The sequence below is a fragment of the Nycticebus coucang genome, unplaced genomic scaffold, assembly GCF_027406575.1.
Source record: "Nycticebus coucang isolate mNycCou1 unplaced genomic scaffold, mNycCou1.pri scaffold_78, whole genome shotgun sequence".
Classification (NCBI taxonomy): domain Eukaryota; kingdom Metazoa; phylum Chordata; class Mammalia; order Primates; family Lorisidae; genus Nycticebus; species Nycticebus coucang.
This window is the reverse complement of record NW_026515605.1, coordinates 105,136-121,714: the sequence shown is the minus strand read 5'-3', so window position 1 is coordinate 121,714 and position 16,579 is coordinate 105,136. Positions and strand designations below refer to the sequence as shown.

The 16,579-nt window shown below is 40.5% G+C and overlaps 1 long non-coding RNA gene across 3 annotated transcripts in view; it reads left to right on the top strand.

Annotated features, from left to right (window-relative positions):
* LOC128579633 (uncharacterized) overlaps positions 1 to 16,579 on the top strand; it is a 136,401-nt gene that overhangs the window by 106,312 nt on the left and 13,510 nt on the right. For all 3 annotated transcript variants that reach the window (XR_008378235.1, XR_008378234.1, XR_008378233.1), the window contains exons 3-4: positions 11,524 to 11,670; positions 12,676 to 12,757. This is a non-coding gene — a long non-coding RNA (uncharacterized LOC128579633). The remainder of the gene's footprint in view (positions 1 to 11,523; positions 11,671 to 12,675; positions 12,758 to 16,579) is intronic.

The following is a 16,579-nucleotide window of genomic DNA, read 5'->3' as shown; positions in this document are numbered from 1 at the left end:
AGTATAATCATGTGTGTAAATACATTGGAAATTTTGATAGCTACATCTTTTATTTCATGTAAAATAAAAGAGGCAGAATGTCAGTATATTTGGATTAAATTACGTGGATATTTTCCAGGTGCATTTCTAATTCACAGACTTCCTAATTCAGTAAAAGTAGAATTTTTACCACAGTACTCTTTTATTTTTCACTGAATTTATAATAGTATTTATACAAAGGCTGGGCATTTTATATTCGACCAGATGAACTTCCAAAAGCTTTAACTTTGATTTCACTCAGTGGTTGGAAAAAAGCAAACCATGATTGGAATGAACACAACTGATTCTATTTGAAGTCTCCTGTTGCACTCGCTGATAGAAAACTAGCCTCATTCACCTTGGATGAGAGCTTTCTCTGCTAATGGAGATGACTTCACCCGCTATTGTTTTCCTGTTTGCATTTATACAATAAAGTTTTGAAATCAAAACTATGCAAAATTAGTTTAGAATAGTTTCTTGATCCTTGGTAAGTTATGCTTCACAGGTGATATAGAAATGTACCTTCCATAGAAACTTCAGTAAAATCATAGGCTGTGAATACAGTTTTCTTAAAATATGTAGATTCTGTTACTTCTTCAGGAGATTTATATCTTCTGGTTTTCAGGGGCTTGATAATTTCCATGATGGATGATAAATGTTGACAAGTTTTATTTTTTTTTTAAATAAACATTTTTAATGAATGGTTTTAAATTTAAAGAAAATTTGGGAAGAAAGCAAAGAGTTCCAATGTAACCTGTGCCCACTTCCTCCTAGTATTAACATCTTGCTTTGGGGCAGTACATTTGTGAAAATTTAATGACAGAAGTCCTTATTTTATTCATATGTCCTCAACTTTTCCTTCATGCCCCCCCCCTTTTTGTTCCAGCATATCATTCAGGACATTATATTATATTCAGTTGTCATATTTCCTTAGTCTTCTCTTGGTTATGATAGTCAAACATTTTGAATAGTTACACATTTATCAGTTTTCTCAAGGAAAGCAAATTGAGTACTCAGCTTTTTATTAAGCATGCATCTTTTTTGCATGTTTTTTGAGGCCATTGCCATCAAAAGGGTTTATTGCAAAATATAAAAGCATTGCCATTCAGTGAAATAATTATACGTTTTAACTATACCAAAAAAAAAAAGAAGGTTAAATAAGATCGTAGCATGAGCTTATTTCTGTATGACAGTACTGTCTAACTTCTGTTTTCTATACCAATTTAACATGCACTGAGCTTGTGAATCCCCATGATTTGGGCCACACAGCCACCTGGCAGCATCACACATCTTGCAGAGCCAGTCCACAACTGGCTGGTTCTCCAGGTGGTCAGCAGAAGCTGCTGCCTTTGATCTTTCTCCAGCCCCATTTGAGCTCTAAAGGAGTTATCTGTCTTCAGCTTCTCTTGTCCAGCCTTAATTTGTTTTATCCGTGAGTACTCTGTTACCTGGTCCTGAAAGGAATGTCATAGTTACACTGTGCCTGGAAAGGGTCAGGAAAGGAGAGGTGGGTTTAGTATCACAGATCATCTCCTGATTTAGCTAGGTATCAACGAGAAGTCTTTTCATTGCAAGGATGTCTCTCGCTACTAGGTGAAAGTGGCGATTCACAAAACTCACCCTGGCTTGTTTTAATACACCTGTTAATAACTTAGTACATAGTTTAATAACATTTAATAGCAATGCAGTTTTTGATTAAAATGGAAATTCTGGATAAATTTTAAAAAGGACAGTTTGCTCCTAGACAATCCTGGAAAGGTAACAGATGTTGTTGAGGAAGGCAATCTTATATTGAAACTGATTCCATTGTTTATTTTCTCCCCAACCCCTGTCTTTCTTGCCAGAATAGAATTTTTCAGTGAAAAATAACTATAGTGTACTCACTTGCACTAAATATTACTAGATTATGCCTACATTTAGCTTGACTCAAGGGAAGTTGGCAGAAAAATACTAGAAGAGTAAACGTGCATTGCAGGGTAAGTGTTCTTACATAAAGAGGTGTACATTCCTACATTATAGATACACACATATAGCATATTAATAACGTGATATTGACAGCATAAACTTATGTATATAAAAAAGTTGATCTGAACCTAGGGCCAGGATGTGAAGAAAAGCCTGTTTCCCTAGGTATGGAGCAGTGAGGTCTGCATTGCCGTGCTCAGGGCCTTTTTGAGTAGACTGTTAAGGGGGTCAGCAAAGCACAATCCATCTGGCTCTCTATTTGTGCAGATAAAATTTTATTGGAAACACCCAGGCTCCTTTGTTTAGGTATTGTCTGGGGATGGTTTCACTCTACAGGGATGGAGATGAGTAGTTGTAACAGTGAGGATTTGGCCCACAAAGCCTAAGTTGTCCTCTACCTATCGCTTTACAGAAAAGATTTACTCATCCACCCAGCCTAAAACCTTCTCAGGCTGACCTTGGGCATGACCTAATTCTCTTTTTTTTCTGTTTCCGCAGAACTTTGTTCCCATAAGACCTTTCTGTCCATGGGCTTTGATACCGTATGACCTTCTTCCAGTTAACACTTTTCCCAAAACACCACATGGACGCAGGCAGGACACAGCCACAGTCTTTAACTCAGTTCTGGAGTCAGGAATAATAACAGATGGTAGCAATGGCTGACACTTAATAGTTACCCCCAATGTACCTTATGCTGTGCCCAATGTGCTTTATTAGGTATGTGTCTTCACAACAACTCTATGTGGCGGGTTTCATTATTATACTCACTTTGTGGTAGAAACTGATGCTCAAGAGGTTAGATAGTTTTCGCTGGGTCATAAAGCTTAGATGTGGTGCAGGAAGCATTTAAAATTTACCCAGACCATTCCACTTACCCTGCGTACTATTTATTCATTCATAACTTTAGAAGTCCTCAGTTGTTTTGAGGCTGTACCTTCTCTAAACTTTCAGCACAATACCTCTTGCTGTTTCTATCTTCCTGCCTCCGTTGGTGAGCCTCCCAGTAACCAAATGTCAGTGATTTTAAATGGGAAGCAATTTGCATTCTGAATTGTTTCTAGACATTGAATTGAATGGATTTAGTTAACTCTATCATCTTTCAGAAAACTTCCATTTTAAAACCTTTTAAATGTTATCCAAATAAATACTTACATAAGTAAAATATTTTTCAGTGTAATAGGATTCCAGAAGGAATTTTATCTGCAGGAAAGATGTTTGGGGAAGAGGCCCTGGATGAGATGTTGGTGGTTGAATGCCTGGGCCAGATCCCCCTCTGATCAAATAGCAGCAAAATGGAGGTCAGACAACCTGGACCATGTTGTCTCTCCAAGCCAGCTGTCTGCAGGGGCCAACTTGAAGAGACCATTGATGATTTTTCTTTAGAACAGAGGGCCAGATAGCCATCCTATAGCTGAGTTAGTGAAGGGAGAGACCTATCTTGAGAATACAGATTGGAACCACTGCCAATCAAAGGCAGCTCTCTTGGTGGGCAGAGGCCATCCTGTCTAGAAAGTAAAACTTGACCTTTAGAAAGAGAACTAATGTTGCCCTGTTCTAGCAACTTAGGTGAATTTGGCCCATGGAATTTTTTTTTCGGAGTTAATTTGGGTTTATTCTGGAAGTATGCATACTATTTAATGAAAGTATATTTTAAAGAGATCAATTTTTGCTTGTGTGAGAGGAAAGGTTTAAGCTTTTATACTTAACTAAATGATAGTGTGAGGTTGGCACCTGTGGCTAAAAGAGTAGGGTGCCGGCAGCATGTATGAGAGGTGGCGGGTTCAAACCCGGCTCTGGCCAAAAAAAAAAAAAAAACTAAATAATAGTGTGGTTCATTCAGGGCATCTAAAATGGTCAACTGATACTACATTAATAAGAAAATACTCCTTATTCATACCCCCAAAGAGGAATAAGTATTCCATCAGATTTTAACTGTTCATAATTTTACCAGTTCTATAGTCAAGAAGAAACTAGTGACAACTGAAGTTTCATATTTGCAGATTAAATGATAATGGCCTTAGTTTTATCTTTATCTCTGAATATTTATTTCAGAATCCTTTCTTTAATTCTGCACTCCAGCCAAAACTGTGTGAAGATGCAAACTCAGTTATGCCATCTCTTGCTTTAGATCTTTCCTTGGCTTCCCACCCTGCAGATTACCCTCCCCTGCCCTGTGTCTTTACTGTGCTTTCAGGCCCGGTACATTCATCTGGCTCCTGCCGAGGTCTCTAACCCCATCTGGAGAATGGGAGGCTCCTCTGCTGTCCCCAACTCCCTCTTCCTGAGGCTTTGCACACCTGTGGTTATTGATGCCTGGAGCAGGACACTCCAGCCCCCTGTCTGCTTTGTGCCTAGTTAATGTCTACACCTGTCTTAGGTAATTCCCCTCAGAGGGTCAGGCTTCCCTAACTATGCTGTCAGAGTATCTCTTAGGTAATCTTTCCAGAACATTCCAACCAAGTGTGAGCTTCCTTCTAGTCAGGCAGGTAGGAACTCAGCCTGCTCTTTAGCATTTTATTTCCAGGATCACCTATAGTGCATGTGTATTTCAATTTCTAATGCTCAGTTATTAAGATCTTAGCATCAATTTTCTTGAGGCATTTGTTACTATAAAATGAAGATATTGACATTCAATACTATTTGCTTTTGCCCACAAAAACTGCCTCTGTATGACACATAGTTTGAATAAATAGATAAATAGTTAGCTCTCAAGCAGCAAGTCCTGGGAGCTAAGGGTGATTTTCCTAATAAACCTGCTGGATTTTCATGTTCTATAGAAGGGAGTAGAGTTGTCTGCACTTGACTGTTTCCCAGGGGTGTCTGGAGATCATAGGTATCTAGCCATTATAAATACCAGCCTTAATTGCATTACTGATACACAAACATAAATATATGTATGATATTTTAAGTAAAATGTTACATCTTATGAAAATGTGTGACCCTTTAAAATTTTTATACATCTTAAGTACACCTATCTTTTCTTCAAGTACATATAATTTCCATCTCAGGGCGGCGCCTGTGCCTCAGTCGGTAGGGTGCCGGCCCCATATACCGACGGTAGCAGGTTCAAACCTGGCCCCAGCCAAACTGCAACCGAAAAATAGCCGGGCGTTGTGGTGGGCGCCTGTAGTCCCAGCTACTTGGGAGGCTGAGGCAAGAGAATCGCTTAAGCCCAGGAGTTGGAGGTTGCTGTGAGCTGTATGAGGCCACAACACTCTACCGAGGGCCATAAAGTGAGACTCTGTCTCTACAAAAAAAAAAAAATTCCATCTCAGCATCAGTGGGAATATTTGCTATTTAAGATGCCTAATTCCTAGGGATTATTTTAATTTTTTGTGTGTGTGTGTGTGTGTGTGGTTTTTGGCCGGGGCTGGGTTTGAGCCCACCACCTCCGGCATACGGGACCAGCGCCCTACTCCTTGAGCCACAGGCACTGCCCTTTCTTTTTTTTTTTATTTTAATATTTTAAAAAGTTGTGAATTTTTCATCAGTAATTACTGTTGTCACTCACACAATTCATCATATAATTTATTGAGCAAGAAGATAAGTAGGCTTAGGTTTTGAGCATCTAAAATTGGTTAATTCAAGGTACATTTTTCTCTAATTGAATTTCCATTTTGATATTTTGAGACAAAATTATTTTTAGTGTTGGTGGCTCTCTCAGCACATGGAGAGACTGTTTTTGTCTTGACTGATGAATGCTTGTGACTTGACCCTTAATCTTTAACTAGTATTGGTCAAGTACACCTGTAAACAGGTCTACATGGTGTTTGAGTCCAAGTGTATTTGCCTTAGGTGAGGCTCTGGGTCTTAATGAATTTAAAGTGCTTCCAAGCCCCTCTGAGCACTCACATGTGCCAAAATGGGTCAGGCCCAGAAGAAAACAGAGTTCTGTGGGTGGCCATTGTATAGTTTCTGCCTCTTTAACCTTTGATGTCAGGAGCAGGGTACCAGGAGAGGCCAGTGACTACTACACCCTTGGAGGGGAGTAAAAGGTTACCAGCACCAACTCTGCTAAGTAGAAGGATCCCCAAGTGTTCTACTGCCTGTGTAGTCACAGCATTTCAGGTGTAAACAGAGGGACCAGGTATTATCTCTTGTTATGTTGAAGTGGGTTTCTTGTTTGTTTTTGTTTTGTTTTCGCTTTTTCCATCAGATGTGAGAATGGCCAAGTACATTACGTTACAGTCTCTCAGAATAATCCAGGTGGTTCTCTAGTTTCACAAATATAGGCAGACAGGGCAGGAGGTGGAAGGTGGGTGGGGAGGTGCTCCACTGCAGATAATAGTGGCTTAGTTAAACTAAGTATGGTAAGGTTATCTCATTTTAACCTTAGTCATGCTTTCTTTCAAGTAGTCTTTTATAATGAGGACAATCCTTGTAGCAATAAGAGAGAGAGAGAGAGAGAGAGAGAGAGAGAGAGAGAGAGAAAATGAGAAAGAAAGGGGAAACAGGAAAGAATTAAGAGCTGAAGATCTCACACAGGATGAAAAGATTTTAGGGGCCAAGCATGGATTTGGCAAACACACACCATTTCTGTACCTGTTCCCTTCACCAGAACTAGTCATGTGCCTCTAACATACCAGCCAGCCCAGCGGTTCTGGGAAATCAAATCTCCCTGTGTGCCTTGTGATGAAAAGGATAGTGGAGTTATCTATGCAGCTCTGGCTCAGCCTTTAACCATGTAACATATTTTCTGTCAGTGGCAGATATTAATCTACTTGTATTGTTCACTGTAAACTATTCCTGAAATTCTCTGTGATGAATTCCGGAACCAGCATGTGACCCAAGAGAATTTATGCATCGTTATCTTTCTTCCCATTTTAGAAAGTTGAGGGCATCTACTGAGACATCCACGTGTGAACATTTTATTTTCTGCAGTTAGCCAGTGATCAAGGACCCCAGGTAACACTATCTTAATGATCATCCCTGGCAGTCAGATTTCTGTTAAAGAACAGGTTTGTGTGCTTTGATTTCAGTAAATGGCAAAGGCAGAGAAGTTAATGATTCATTGAAATTACAGGGGACAACCTAAGAGTAGATTTTTCCCCCTACTGCTCTCTAATAATTATTTCTCACTGTTGCAACCAGTGTTTGTACTCAACTCCAATGGGAGGGGTTGAGTGCAATTTTCTTTTCTTATTTTTTTTTAGAGACAGAGTCTCACTTTGTCGCCTTCGGTAGAAGGCCTTGGTGTCACAGCTCACAGCAACCTCCAGCTCTTAGGCTTAGGTGATTCTCTTGCCTCAGCCTCCCAAATTGTGCAATTGTCTGTGTCTTACATCACTGAAAAAGTGACTTACTCCTGCAGGTTAATTAATATTTCACTTGAATGATTATTTTGAATCATAATTGGCCTCCTCACAGATCAAGCAGTGTATTGATAAGAGCAAACCTGGGCAAGTTTTGCCACATGGACATTCCTTGGGGTCATAATATGGTTTTAGAGATAATGTGTACCTAATGTTTTAGAGTGTTTCATAGGTCTGGGGAATGATTTTGAGCCCCATTTATTCTACCAGCATTCAGATGTTTAACACCTTTGGGAAGCAGTCTGATGCTACCGTCGTTCACGAGGTCTGTAGCGTGAGACTGTGAATCCCAGTTCTGCATGAACTACAGTGTGACCTTGGGCACTATACAATACTTGTTGGCTACGGCAGCCTAGGTATTCATGGTGACAAATATCACAGACTTGGTGGCTTAAACGACAGACTGATTTCCTCACAATTCTGGAGGCTAGAAGTCTGAGGTCAAGGTGTGGGCAGTGTTGGTTTCTTCTGAGGCGTTGATGGGCGTAACAGGACTAGCTCCATTTTGCTTCTGACCCTATGAAATGATATCCTTTAGGTTTAAGTTTTTTGCATAGCTCTGCATGTAGGCTAGGAGAAAGGTGACAGCCAAGACTGTTCCAAAATTAACTCCTACGAGATTAAAAATGGTCCACGCACAAGGAGCACTGTCACTATAAAGACTCATAGAACATCCAGTTCACCCTCCAGAGTTAACTGATCAAGAGCAAAGAAGTTTTACAACCTGCTCAGCCCCTCACTGATGCCCAGCTGACAACTCCTTCCCCTTCCCTTCGCATAAAAAGAGCCCCAAGTACATATGAACTTAAGATAGTTATGGGGGACGTTAGTTTGCCATCTGCTCCTGTTTGCTGGCTGAGGAAAAGTTGCTTTCCTTTCCCCAACGCCTTGTCTCTTGACTTACTGGCTGTCCTGCAGCAAGTGTTACAATCTTGAACTTGGTTCCAAAGTTGTAGATGGCTGTCTCTATCTGTGTCTGGCTCCAGATATCCTCTTTTTATAAAGTCACCAGAACATTGGATTAGAACCCACCCTAAAGACTTCATTTTAACTCAGTTACCTCTTCAATGATGCTATCTTCAAGCATAGCCACATTTTGAAATACTAGGGGTTTAAGATTCCAATATGTGAATGGGGAATGAGCCCATAGCTAGGTCTTAGTCCTGCCTGATCTGCAAAATGGGTTTATAGCATTGTTGTGAGCATTCACATGTGATGCATACAAATTGCTTAGCACAGTACGTGGACTGTACTGATTACCCTAAAGAGAACATTTTTATTACAAAAATAGGTAAATCATGTATCTTTGTCATCTGTTGCAGTTGATGGCTGTATGCATGCCTTTTAAGTACTAAGGTCTGGGATTATCATATTCTTTCTCATGCTCTTGTAGCTTGTTTGTTTTTTTTTTTGTTTGTTTGTTTGTTTGTTTGAAATAGTCTTACTCTGTTGCCCTGTGTAGAGGGCCATGGCATCATAGCTTACATCAACCTCAATCTGTTGGGCTCAAGTAACCCTTTTGTCTCAGCCTCCCAAGTAGCTAGGTTCCTGCCATGGTACCCTACTGCTTTTAGAGACTTAGAAATGAGTTCTCACTCTTGTTCAGGCTAGTCTGGAACTCTTAAGCTCAAGCAATCCACCTGCCTTGGCCTCTGTGATTATGGGCATGAGCCACTATGCCCAGCACTCCTGCAGCTTCTTAACAGGCTGTCTTTGACAGAGTACCAGGACAAACGCCCAGGGAATGTTGATTGAGTGGATGGGTGTGAATTTTGTGCCCAGGATTTAAGAGGTCTTCAGTGGCTGCAACTTTAGAATCACTAGCCAGTGTAGATGGCTGTGCAATACTCTAAAACAGACATCCTGAAACTTTTTAAACAGGGGGCCAATTCACTGTCTCTCAGACCGTTGGACTATAGTTAAAAAAAAAAAAAAAACTATGAACAAACTCCTATGCACACTGCACATATTTTATTTTGAAGTAAAAAAACAAAATGGAAAGAAATACAATCACACCGCCTCATGTGGCCCACGGGTCACTGTTTGAGGACCCCTGCTCTAAAAAGTCCCCCTCCTGTAGAGCCTGCCTAGCGGTTTTAACAGCACTGGACAAACACCAAAGAAGAGTAGTCTCCATACCAGGGGCCAGAGACAGACGACTTTTTGCATTCTTGGAGAAGTAACTACAAAATCATCAGAGGCAGATCATCAAATCTAAGAATTATCCAAACACTAAAAGTAATTTTTTAATAAGGCTGCATGTGCTGCTACTATTACAACTCAGTCACAGCTTATGTTAAATACTAGCAAGCATGCCTTTCCACTAGGATCAGAAGAAGGAAGGTTGGATTGCATGACCTCTGAGGAGGCCAGTATGCAGCCCTTCTGATGAAGAGAAGCTTTGCTATGGGGAGGAATAGTGTGGTTATTCAGTCCACACAGGATGATAGCACCCCTCAGTAGCAGTTAGTTACAGACTTCATTAAACATCAAGATGCATTATTGGACAACTGCAAGGTTTCACTCAGTGCATTAGCCATTAACCTTTGAGTCAAGGACATGGCTAAGCCTCACCAACTGGCTCCGTTCCTTTGTCAGTTCAGCATCTGAATCTGGTGACTTTTTCTTTTGAAATGCCTCTGAAAACTTTTGTCTTTTTTTTTTTTTGTAGAGACAGAGTCTCACTTTATGGCCCTCGGTAGAGTGCCGTGGCCTCACACAGCTCACAGCAACCTCCAACTCCTGGGCTTAAGCAATTCTCTTGCCTCAGCCTCCCGAGTAGCTGGAACTACAGGCGTCCGCCACAACGCCCGGCTATTTTTTGGTTGCAGTTTGGCTGGGGCTGGGTTTGAACGTGCCACCCTCGGTATATGGGGCCGGCGCCTTACCGACTGAGCCACAGGCACCGCCCAAAACTTTTGTCTTTTAATAAAAAGTATTAAATGATAGGTAAGAGGCTGTCACATGTAAATACTGAGCTACAATATGAAAAATATTTTTTCTTTGTTCCAGGTTCCTGGCGTGCAGCTCCTAAAACCAGTGGTATCTCCAGAATGACAAGAATGTCCTTTAATGAGATGGCTGGTGGCCCCTAGGTAGCTTCAGGGTGGGAGTTGGTTGCCAGAAGGGCTCAAACCTGATTTAGATGGTTGAAATGTTCAGCCCCACCTCTGACCTGGGGAGGGTAGGGGAGCCAAAGACGGAGTTACTCACCAGTAGCCAGTGATTAAGTCTATCATGTCTACTCAGTAGAACCTCCATAGAACCCCTAAACAATGGCATTAGGAGAGTTTCTGGGTTGAAGAACACACTGAGGGGCTGGCATGGGTGGAGTTCCCAGAGACACTCACCACACCTGCCCCATACCTTGTCCTAAGCATTTCTTCCATTTGGCAGTTCCCGAGTTGTGTCCTTTATAATATACTGGTAATCCAAAGTGTTTTCCTGAGTTCTGTGAGCTGTTTTAGCAAATCATGGAACCTGTGGAGCATGTCATGAGAGCCCGTGATTTATAGCCAGTTGGTCAGAAGTACAGGTGGCAACTTAGAACTCATGATGGGGGTCTGAAGTGAGGGGCAGGCTTATGGGACTGAATGCTTAGCCTGTGGGGGTCCGTGCTAAATCTGGGTAGTTAACTGTCAGAACTGAACTGAATTGTCAGATTCACAGAGGTGTCCAGAAAGGTGGAGAATTGGTTGGTAGGAGGAAAAAATCCACACGTTTGGTATCTGGAGTATTGTGAATAACAGCAGTGCAAATACACATATAAATGTGAATTTATATGAAGTCATTTTAACTGACTATAAATAATAGGTGTATATCCACTCTTATGACCATAAAAGTGAAAATATTTTATTAGGGATTAGCCAAACATGAAATGAAGTGACTGGTTTAATGTATTTAGCTTTTCTGTAAATTTATTTACCTTTCTTTTTAAAAAACAAAACAGAAGTGGCAAAAAATTACTTCCCTTCAAGGCTCTTCTGGTTCATTTCCTCTTCCCTCAAAGGCCTCCATTTCCTAATGTGGAGAAAAAAGCAACAGTATTTCTGACTGTCGTCTTTCCTTCCTTCTGGATCATTTTATTAATCACTGGTTTTTCTTTCTTTTTTCTTAATGTTTCTCTTTCTTACAAGTATTCTACTCTGTTTCCTTTTTGTTTTTTAATTGTTTTGGTTAATTTACCTGTTTTTTTTTGTTGTTGTTGTTTGTTTGTTTGTTTTCGCAGAAAAGAACAAGTTAGTACCTTTTATCAAAACATCAACCTCGTGGAGCCAGGTCTACTTCAGCCATATGAACATGTTATAAAGAATTTTATTCGTGAGATTAAACTTCAAAGCACAGAAATGGAAAACCTGGCCATTGCAGTGAAGAGGTATTGGAGTCTTTCCTTTCTCAGTGGCATAGAGAGCGTGTCCTTTAACCTGCTCCCCGACAGGGGTGGTAGATGGAGTAAACTGCATGATCACATTATGATGTAGGTGGTCCTCCTGAGTTAAATCAGCACAGAGAAATTTGAATCATACAGAAATTTATAGGGTCAGTCAGCAATCAGTTGGTCATTATATAAACTCTTCACAAATAATGTTCAATAAAACAATTCATAGATTTAGCTTATATCTGGCTACAGATCGGAAACTTGAGAAAGGCAAACAGGACCCCATTTAAAGCCTGGATTTGTAACTCACAAATTTGAGACCCTGGGGGCTGGTTAATTAATTTTCCTGAGTCCATTCCAATATCTGGAAAATGAGGATGAAAATATTCTCATCGTCAGGGTATTGAGATTTAGTAGATGACATCATGGATGAGCCCCTCATGCTGTGGCTGCCACAGCGATGCTGCTGTCCCTATCTCTCGCCCTCGTTACCAGCCCTCTCCTGTGAACTGAAAGCTAAAAACCTGTTAAACCCTTACTATGTAAAAGTCCACATAAGCCAGAGGTGGCTCACATGGGATATCTTACTCATTTTAACAGCCATCTCGTTGCAAAAGAATTTATATGTGTTGCCATCAAACGTGCCTGTAACCTGGGAGCAGAGGCCACACCATGTAGCTTAGGTGTTTAGTAGGCTGTGCCATCTGGGTTTGTGTTGGTAAAGTCCGTGATCTTTGCACAATGACAAAATATCCTGACCACTCATTTCTTAGAACATATCCCCATTATTCAGAAGTGCATGACCATATCTAGTTTTAAAATCATTTTACGCCCAAACGGTCAAATTGCCAATCTCATTTGATTATGCAGAGGGAAGGGGGAATATTATTATGTTTCTCCTCATCTGTAAAATAGAGAGCTTAACATCGATGAGTTTGACATTTTCTCTTTGTGTTGTAAGTCTACGAACCTAATGAAAGGAGCCATTCTTTTGAATTGCAGAGCCCAGGACAAGTAGTGGAGTGAGTTGGAAGAGGAAATGGATCAGAGGATTCAGGCTGCGGAGCATAAGACACGGAAAGACGTATGTTTCTGGGGTTGGCCGTTCCTTTAACAGATCTTTATGAGGCACTTTTTATGTACTGGGCCCTGGACACACCTCTGGGTGTCAGGATGTGAGTAGCACAAGCCCAGGCTCCCACAGAGGCTCCTACCAAGGGAATTTTTACTGGTGACATTTTTAGGGGTGGGGTAAGGATCAGAGGAGATAATAATCAAATGTATAAATAACGCAGATAAATTCAGATAGTGACAATTACAGTAAAGAGACAATGTGGGTGACAATCAGTGACTGGGAGAGGAGGCTGCTGGGTCGGGCATGAGAGGCCTTGATGAAGAAGGGTTGTGAGAGCTGAAGTTGAAGAGGGCAGAGCTAGCCTTCAGCAGAGAAGGTGGCTTAACTTACACCTGTCTGCCTCACTGCCGTCTCTGCTGACCGCTTTAAATGTACATTACACTGAAATTAAAATTCTGTCTTCTAACTTCATTGTTTATAATAGAATATAGTTATCCATCATTACAGAACAGACGGTTCATTTCAGGACTCCCCCCACTCTTGCTGTACCAAAATCTGCATGTTCCAGTTCATATGTAAATGGCACGGTATTTGCCCCTAACCTATCACATCCTCCAGTATACTGTAATTCATCTCCAGATTACTTATAATACCTAACAAAATATAAATTCTATGTACATTGCTGTTAATCTTTTATATTTGCATCATTTTTTATTTTAGTATTTTCAATCCATGGTTGTTTGAATTCACAGATGTGCATCTCAGATATATGGAGGGTTGATCCTACACCTTAACTCAGCATTATAGGAACCTGTCTGGGCTGAGAGTTGCACGCTACTTTCAGTGATTTTCATTGAAGACATAATTATTTTTTTCCTTAAAAAATATTTTTGGGTGGTTAATGCTCACTGAAAACAGAAAATAGATATATTTCTTTGAGTCGCTAATATTAGGTTAAGAATTCCTTTTTTATGCATTCCTCTGCCCTGTTAACACTGAAGAGCAGTGAGATAGTAGGCACGTGGCCTGAGCAGTGGCATCCAGGAACCTCGGTTTGTACCCTGGCCCTGCCCTTACCTGGACAAGGTGGCTCTGACAAATAGCCCAACTCCTGAGCCTTGTTGTTTCATCTTTAAAAATGGAGTAATGCCGCCTACCTGCTTTAACAAGGATTCCCGCCGTGACTGGATACAGTGTCTATGATGTGGTGGCTGCACCGTGACTAACTGTGCTTTCCTCTTTGTGGCTCCGTGTACCTTTGGTTCCTCTGAGATTCTTCATCTTATATGGCTTTACCCTCTATATGACCTTGGGTCTCTGTGTTGTCCTCTGTGTTTACAAGTTCAGTAAGCATTTAGATGTCATAATCAGCTCAGTAAATGGTTCAGGGTTCATAGTGCAGCTTTACTACAATGGGTATCCCGTTCTTCTAGTACTTTCCTCTAAAAACAGTAAAATTTATTTTTTTTCTGCCTTGTTTCTCTTTATCCACTGTTTTTAATCCATTCATTCATCATATACTTAATCAAATACCTGTGTTATTCTGGTAACCAGTCTCGTTGCTTATAAATACCTCCCAAGTTTGTTGCTGGTAATGGGGATATAATCTTGGCTCCTACTATAAATTCATGTCTTGTTAGTTATAGCGTCTGCCTTGGGTTCTTGGGCTTTGGCCCTAGGCTGGCAAACATGTGGCATCTGTGGCAACATTTTTCTATTCCACAGCAAGGGATATGCAGCCAGTCATTCACCACATTGATGTGGCCTCTGAGCCCTCAGCAGGTCAGCCCATGACCTCACTAGGCTGGGCAGCTGTGGCCCTGGTAGGAAGCCTCTTTGCCTGCCTGTCCTGCGTCTTTCTTACACCCTTCTGAACATGGTCTCTCTGGACTAACATGCTCAGGCTGCTGGAAGATTTTCCCTAGTTTCTCTCCTGTCTACATGACTCCCCTGGGCTCCCCACGGTTCTTCACCTCTGAGTCTTGCCGGCTGCATCACTGCCTGCCCGCTGCCCGTGACTCTGCTTTTGCTCCCGCTGTTTTCTTTGCCTTGGTGATTGTCTCCCCATTCCTTTCCACTGTCCTAAAATCTGAAAAGCTCAGAGAAAGTCTTGGCTTCTTGGTGCCCTCCCCTGGTCCTCTAGCCATATTCATCTCTTTCTCATATTGTATTGTTTCAGTTAGATTTTTAAAAAATTGTAACAACTTTACAAAAATATAATTGTCATGCAATAAAAAATACGGAATATGGTGATTTTAGACTCATATTACACACTGTGAAACCATCCCCACAAGCGTTATCAGGGACATAACCATCCACTGTAGAAGTTTCCTCGTGCCCCTTTGAAGGCATAACAAGACTTTCTTCCTCCCGTTTTTTGCCCCTCTTTGCTAGACAACTGCTGTTGTATTTTCTGTCAATGTAGATTAGTTTCAAGTTTGTAGAATTGTATAGAAATGGAATTAGGCACTATGTACTATTTCTGGTCTGGCTTCTTCCACTCAGCGTGATTATTTTGAGACTTATCTAGGTATCGATAGTTCATCTTTTTTTCTTACCACTGAGTAGTATTCCATTGTGTAGGTGAGACACTGTTTGTTTATTCATTCATCTATTGAAGGACATTTGAGTTATTTCCAGTTCTGGGCTATTGCAATTAAGGGGCTATGAGTATTTATGTACAGGTCTTCATGTAGGCATACACTTTCATTTCTTGTGAGTAAATTTCCAGAGTGGAATGGCGTGGTCAACTGTAGTATATGTTTATTTTTCTAAGACATTGCCAAGTTGACTTCTGGACTGGCTATGGCACTGTACCTTTCCATCAGCAGTGTATGAGAATTCCAATCTTTGAGCATTCTAATAGCTATGTAGAGGAATCTCTTTGGGATTTTCAGTTGCATTTCTTTAATGACTAACAGTGTCGATCTGTGTTTATTTGCCATGTATATATCTTCTTTGCTGAGAAGTATCTTGTTAAAAGATATTTTGTTAAAAGACATTTTTCTCATTTTCAAAGTTAAGTTGTTTTTGATTTCCGAGCCTTGCCGAGTTCTTTCTCTATTCTTTATAAGTCCTTCATCAAATACCTGATCTATAAATATTTCCACCCAGACTATTACTAGTCTTTTCATTCTCCTAACAGTGTCTCTTGAAGAGTAGAAAAATTTAATTTTGATGAAGTTGAAATATTTTGTAGATTCCATTATATTTTCTAGGTTGATGATTATATAGGAATAAAATCCGATTTACTGGTCCCTGTGACATGCATGATGTTTTTCTTTTTCTTGACTTACTGCACTGGCAAGTAGATTAGCGGTGGTGGAGAGGTCGTCCTGGTCTACATTCAGAGAGGATGCTGTAACGTCTGTCGCTCACATATCTGCCCTTTGTTAAGTTGAGGAGGTTCCCTTTTGTTCTTAGTTCGTTGATGTTATTGCTTCTGTTGTTATTTTAATCAGGAATGGATTTTGGATTTTGTCAAATGTCTTTCCTGACTCTATGGAAGGGATCTTTTCTTTTTTCTTTTTTGGATTATTAATATGGTGAATTACATTGATTTTTGAATGTTAGAATGAACTCATACTTTTGAGATAACCCCCAATTGGTTATGATGTATTATCCTTTTCATAGATTATCATTTTGAATTAATTTCTCATTTTGGCATCAGCACTCATAAGAGTTGTTGGTTTGTAATTTTCTTTTAATGTCTTTGATTTTGGTACCAGGCTAGTGCTGGTCTTATAGAATGAGTTGGGCTGCATCCTTCCATTTCATTTTGCTGGAAGTTTGTGAAGATTTGATCTGAACCACCACCATTTCTCACCTAGG